Source organism: Trachypithecus francoisi, unplaced genomic scaffold (assembly GCF_009764315.1).
Source record: "Trachypithecus francoisi isolate TF-2019V2 unplaced genomic scaffold, Tfra_2.0 Lachesis_group17, whole genome shotgun sequence".
In the NCBI taxonomy this organism is placed as follows: domain Eukaryota; kingdom Metazoa; phylum Chordata; class Mammalia; order Primates; family Cercopithecidae; genus Trachypithecus; species Trachypithecus francoisi.
The window spans coordinates 81,659,978-81,666,651 of NW_022681462.1; the positions used below are offsets into that span (position 1 = coordinate 81,659,978).

The following is a 6,674-nucleotide window of genomic DNA, read 5'->3' on the forward strand; positions in this document are numbered from 1 at the left end:
CTAGAATAGCTTTACTCTTTTCTAGGTAGATATCTGACCTTCCCCAAAAGTCTCTCTTTTCCCTCCTGACTTCTTAAATTCTTAAAACCTCAAGTTGCTCTTTAAACCCATCTCTGATTTGCCAGTATCATCACCCCATCAGGCATCAGAGTTCTTGTGCACATTTCCAGTTTCTTCCACCTTCTTCTGATAAGCCCAATCATTTTCACACCTTGACTGTGTTTTGGTTTTTGAGGCTGCAGCCAGCTGCAGTTATTCTCAACCCTTGATGGCATGGAAGAGGAGGGTAGTTGTGGGGTATCCCTGACTCAGCTATAACCAGGAGAGAGATGCTGATGTCCTCACTGGTCCTGGACCTCTGCCAGAGGTGGAGCTATTGCAGTGGTCTGGTCTGGCAGGAGCAGAGGTTATGGGAATCCCTATTTGACTCTCATTTTGGCCAATATACCTTAAAGTATACTCATTGCACAAGGATTCCTCGAGATGTTCCGCAAAACAATGAATCCTGTGCCCTCTCTCTGGTCTCGGCCACAGAAGCAAGATGATGAAGGGAACATCATTGTTTGGAAAGCGTTGCAATGAGACACACATGTTGTGCTGCCATTGTGGCTCTAAGGCCTACCACCTTCAGAAGTCGACCTGTGGCAAATGTGGCTAACCCGCCAAGTGCAAGAGAAAGTATAACTGGAGTGCCAAGGCTAAAAGATGAAATACCACCGGGACTGGTCGAATGAGGCACCTAAAAATTGTATACCGCAGATTCAGGCATGGGTTCTGTGAAGGAACAACACCTCAACCCAAGAGGGCAGCTGTTGCACCACCCAGTTCATCTTAAGAATTTCAACAATTAGTCTGGTCTAACAATTCAATATTCAAATATTCTGGTCTAACAATAAAAAATAAAGAAAAAAGAATCCTGTGCCCAAATACACTTGGAGAACTCAGTACCACCCAGTTAGTTCTTAATTGCAAGAAATGGAAGCCGACTTTCCTAATTTAAGCTTAAAAAGGATTTATTCTAAAGATCTTGGGTAGCTCATAGAATCTCTTGTAGGGTCAGAAAAATCCAGGTCAGAGGCAAAGTAGCCAGGAACAACACCCAAAGTCACATTGTATGATGGACCCCAGGAAGACCCTACTGCTGCATAGACACCTTAGCTTGTGCCACTAGCTCCATCTACCCTGGGTGCTGCCTCTAGGACCACCTATATCCCCGCCACCACAGCTGCTGCCACCTCCCTCACCACCACACAATGGGCTCTGCATAGTCTCACTTTTCTGCATCATGAGTTTTGGATTCAAAGCCTGGGGAAAATACATGTGACTGGTGGAGGGAGGTCACGTGCCTCCCACCTAGCTGCAAGAGAGGCTGGGACAATGTGGATCGGCTTCATAGAGCTTCTGTTCTGGGTGCAGCTTCTTACTCAAAACATGAGGCAAATCCTCAAACATGGGAAGGGAGAGCAGATGCTGGGTGGCCTGAAAGAATGACAAATATTCTCTATACTGTGGCCCCTGAACACCTCCCTGGAGTTCTATGCAACACTCTAGGACAAAGTTTCTCAGTTTCAGCACTATTGACATTTGGGCCTGGATACTTCTTTATTATGGGATGTCCTGTGCATTATAGGATGTTTAGCAGCATCCAGGCCTTTACCCATTAGATTCCAGTAGTACCCACCCAGTTGTGACAACTAAAAATGTCTAAATACATTGACAAGTGTTCCCTGCGGGACAAATTCACCCCTGCTTGAGAACCACTGTTTAGAAGATCTGAAGGAAATTTGTAGTACATTTGGGAATGAGGACTGGTTTGGCCTGATTTCCCAAATTTATTTGACCATGGAAAAACTTTTTTCTCTAACACAGGAAATGCTGGGCTGGTCAATGGGGAGCTGGCCGTAGGAGTGTCTTAATCCATTTTTCGTTGCTTTAAAGAGAATACCTGAAACTGAGTAATTTATAAAGAAAAGGAATTTATGATTTTATTTTTTATTTTTTTGAGATGGAGTCTTGCTCTCTCACCCAGCCTGGAGTGCGGTAGTGCAATCTTGGCTCACTGCAACCTCTGTCTACCGGGTTGAAGCCATTCTCCCTGCCTCAGCCTCCCGAATAGCTGGGATTATAGGCGCCCACCATCACGCCTGGCTAATTTTTGTATTTTTAGTAGAGATGGGGTTTCATCATATTGGGCAGGCTTGTTTTGAACTGCTGACCTCAGGTGATCCACCTGTCTCGGCCTCCCAAAGTGCTGGGATCACAGGTGTGAGCCACTGTGCCAGGCTAAGAAAAGGAATTTATTTCTTAAGCTATGGAGGCTAAGAAGTCCAAGGCTAAGGGGCTACTGAGGGTCTTCTTGCTGGTGGTGACTCTGTACAGAATCCCTGGGTGGTACAAGGCATCACAGGGTGAGGGGCTGAGCGTACTGGCTCAGATCTCTCTTCTTCTTATAAAGCCACCAGTCCCACTCCCATGATAGCCCATTAATCCACTAACCCATTAATCTATTAATCCATGAATGGATTAGTCCATTCATGAGGGCAGAGCCCTCATGACCTAATCACCTCTTAAAGGCCCCACTTCTCAATACTGCCACACTGGAGATTCAGTTTCAACATAAGTTTCAGAGGAGGGAAACATTCAAACCATAGCAAGCAGTTTCATGGGAGTGGGAGGTTGCACAGGCCAAATGGCACCCCAGATCTTCCTGTCATCACCTTCCCCACTTGCCCACCTCTCTGAATGGGCTGGGGTCTCCCTGAGGCCAGTTTTGTGGAGGCCCAGGCTCTGGGCAGTTGGTGATGATTCTAGGAAACATTCTCAGGGTCCAAGGGAGGAGCCCAGAGAATGCCATTCAGTGTGTTAAGTCGGTCTTCTCTCCTTCGCTGTGAACCTGCCCTGCAGGCACAGGTACCACCCCAACCACCAGGAACACTGCCTTGGGAGCAAGCAGCAGCCTGTGGCTGCCCACTGCAGCCTCCTGTGGCCCGCCTGCATGGCTTGACAAAGACCCCACAAGACTCAGGCTCCAGCCCAGCTGGTCTCCATCTGCAGGCCCAGCCTCTCAGGCTGTCCTTCCCACAGGTTCCAGGTCAAGGCCCTTATTGCTACCCAAGGAATGCTCTGGATGCAGGGTCAAACGTGTCAACCCCAACCCAGGAAAAAGCCCTACCACTGTGATGCAGGATGAGGAGTCACAGGCTCCTAAAGTGTGGGCCCCGGCCACCTGGCCTGGCCTTTGGGGAGGAGCTGTTGGCGTTGCTGCTTCTAGGCTGGAGTGACACAGCATGGGGATGTGTGTGTCACTGGCACACTCAGCTGTCCTTTCCAGGGACTTCTGTGAGTTGGCAGTGTCCCCACATGGATGGCCCAGCTCCCTCCTGCAGCTTTTTTTTTTTTTTTTTTTTGAGATGGAGTCTTGCTCTGTTGCCCAGGTTGGAGTGCAGTGGTGTGATCTCAGCTCACTGCAATGTCTGCCTCCCCGGCTCAAGTGATTCCCCTGCCTCAGCCTCCCAAGTAGCTGGGATTACTGGCGTGCACCACCACACCAGACTAATTTTTGTATTTTTAATAGAGACAGGGTTTCATCACATTGGCCAGGCTGGTCTTGAACTCCTGACGTCAGGTGATCTGCCCACCTCGGCCTCCCAAAGTGCTGGGATTAAAGGTGTGGGCTACCGTGCCTGACCACAGCTTCATCTTTGAAACTCCCCCTTGCACTGTCTTCCCGTGACCTTGGCTGTTAACCTTGGGAAACTGGTACAGTGGAAACAGGATGGTGCCAGGCTTAGACAAACCTGTGTTGGATCTACCTTGGACATGTCACCTTCTCTCCGAACTTTAATTTCACTATCTATGTAGATTGATTAAAAGTGATTTTCCTTTCCTTCATTCTGTATTTTAGATACTGACTGATGGCTTCTGGGTCATAGAAGCGGGGCTCCCTGAAGCTTCTCTGAAAATTCACGGCGCCCACGCTCTGGGCCCCAGGGCGCATCTTCATGGGGCAGGGGAGACAACTGGAGTGAAACAAAAAGGCTGGAAAATGCTTTGGATCCCAACCAACCAGAGGATGCGCCAGTGGAAAATTCCTGCTGTGTGTCAGAGGCCCACCTGGCCCGGGGGACAGCCAGCCAGACGCACAGGCCCCAGAGCGTGTTTAGACAGCGCTTTCCTGCCTCGGCCAGAGCTCAGCCTGGCCCTCACCAACGCTTATCCTGGGAAAGTAGGGTGGGCCAGGTCCTCACCTAGGCTCAGGAAAGCTTCTGCAACTCCGTATCTGGAGCAGGGTCTTCGGGACAGCGGCATGAACTTTGATAGAAAAGACGGGCAGTAGGAGCCCCAGGTCTGCCCTGAACCCGTCTCTGGGACCCAGGAGTAACCGTGTCCTCTCCGTGGACCTCAGGCTCCTCATCTATGCAACACCTGGGGTGGACAAGGACATCTAAGGAGTCTTCACCAGCCCCACCCTTCTGCTCGTGCAGATCCACAATCTCTAAGGGATCCCACATCTGCCTCTGGAGAGGCCAAGGCTCCTTTCCTGGGCAGAACCAGGGGGGCAACTCTCAGAAGCTGCCCTCAGAGACTTAAGCTCAGCCTCCGAGGAAGGTAGCCCAGTGGCTATCTGTAACCGGGACACATGCCTTTAAGAGTGTTCTCAGCACCCACCAAGGTTCGCCGGTGCGGGGGTGATGTATCTGGGAGGAGAAAAAGATAACCCTGAGCTCCGGGGTATAGGATTTGTTCAACACTGTAAGGGGAAGGCCTTGAATCTAGAAATGCCCCAGGGACCAGACCGCATGCTCTAATGTGGTCTGAACAGGTTACTGGGCCCACTACGGCCGTATGGAGTGGCCCTAAGACTTTGCACAGACCCCGTACTCACAGCTCCAGCCATCTAGGGGGTCTTGTGCCAGGCTAAGGCAGCCTGGGGGGTGGGGCATGGGCATTCCAAGCCCTCATAAGGGTTGAACACGTTGGCCAAGGAGAGTCTGAAGGTTCCCCTCTCTTTGGAGTTTGATTGGCCCTATCTGGGATAATGGTCAATTCACCAGGGCAATCTCACCTGGGAGGTCCCTTAGTTGATGCTACCTGGCCTACTAGACTACCTGTCCCCACCCCACCTCTTCTTAGCTCAGGTTCCCACAGCGAGAACCACTCTCAATGCCTGTTACCACCCCATTTAATACCAAGAGGACATGAGCAACCTTCCAGGGCCACCCCAGCTTCCAAACTCTGCTCCCTGCCCCCCATCCCTCGACCCTGACATCCCCAACCCATCTCTGTACAGACCACCCCCCGGGCATATACTTAAAGGAAAGCTCTGGATGATATCACACACAAGCCAGGGTGAAGAGGAGCCCTGGCCCACATGATCCATTCTGGCTGGTTGCTTGTCCCAGCACATTGGAGGGGTTTCCAGGCCTCATCGTAGCCTGCGCTTCCTTCCATCGTTCAATCTAAGGCCAGATCAGTCCTTTCTCAAAGTTCTACCAGTCGCTCAGAAAGAAAGGTCCCTTTCTCAGATCCTAGGTCTGTTTCTCTCTGTTCCAGGTCAAACCGGCCCTTTGCAAGGCGCCTGCTGCCCAGGTTCTGCCCAGAAGCCAGTGGGGGTAAGCTGCCCCTCCTGAGGTGGCTCCAGAATCCTTCTTTCACTCAGGAATCCCTTCTCCTGATTCTTGGTCTCTTGCAGTTCCCAGTCTATACTCTTCCCCCTTCTGCATTGCTAGGGGCTTTGCTGGGATTTGGGTCGCCCCAAAATCTCTTTCTTGCCTCTTCTGAGGACCACAGACAACACCACAATGTGCACCTCTGCATCTCCAGAATCCCAGGGCACTCCAGGATGAATAGATGGGAGTGCACGTGCCTGTAGGTGAATGTGTGTGCACATGGGCACACGTGTATGTGCGTGTAAGGGCACGCGTGCACGTGTGTGTGTGTAAACTCATGTGACCTGGGGATAATCTTGGCTTTTAAAGAGAACACAATGTCTCCCTCTTACAAAAGTTCCCCAAAGACCTTTTGTCTCCCTCTATCAAAGTCAGCCATGCCAGGTGAGTGCAGGTTTCAAGAGGGTATCTGAGCTCCCTCTGGGCCATGTCACAGAGCAGACTATGGTTTCCAGGAGCCCTGGGCCCTGCTGCAGGGCCCTTTGCACCCCATGCTGCTTAAGCATCAAGAGAAGGAGGTTTGAGCCCCAAATATCCTTACTGGGGGTGGCGGTGGTGGAAGGCAGTTTCATCCCATGGGTAAGTCTGAGTTCACGAGATGCTATTTAAAAACAATCATCAGGTGATTGACTTCCTTTTCCAGAGCTTTCCTTTGGTCTCACAGCTCAGCATCCTGATTTATGGGGCACAAGATTCTAGCAGCTCTGAGAAGAGTTCTGGTTTCTGCTGGGCTTAACTCCTGGGGAGGCAGAAGGGAGGGACTTGTGCTGGAATGTAAGGGGTTGGGAACCGAGGGAGGGGAGCTCCATGGTGGGGCTGAAGCAGGAGCTCTGAGATGCTTCTACCGGCCTTCGGCTACAGATTTTTGGGCACAGGGAGGTGGGCTGGGGTCCCCAAGTCCTGCTGGAAGCACCGTCCTCGCAGTAGACAGGCTCCCTGGGTGAGCAGCTCCTCACCACTGGTGAGGTGCCAGGTGCTGTTGCTTACAAAATGATCTCTGTTACA

At 51.1% G+C, this 6,674-nt stretch overlaps 1 pseudogene; it reads left to right on the top strand.

Annotated features, from left to right (window-relative positions):
• Positions 1–541: 541 nt before the first annotated feature.
• On the top strand, positions 542–835 carry LOC117063017 (annotated as a pseudogene).
• Positions 836–6,674: the final 5,839 nt, after the last annotated feature.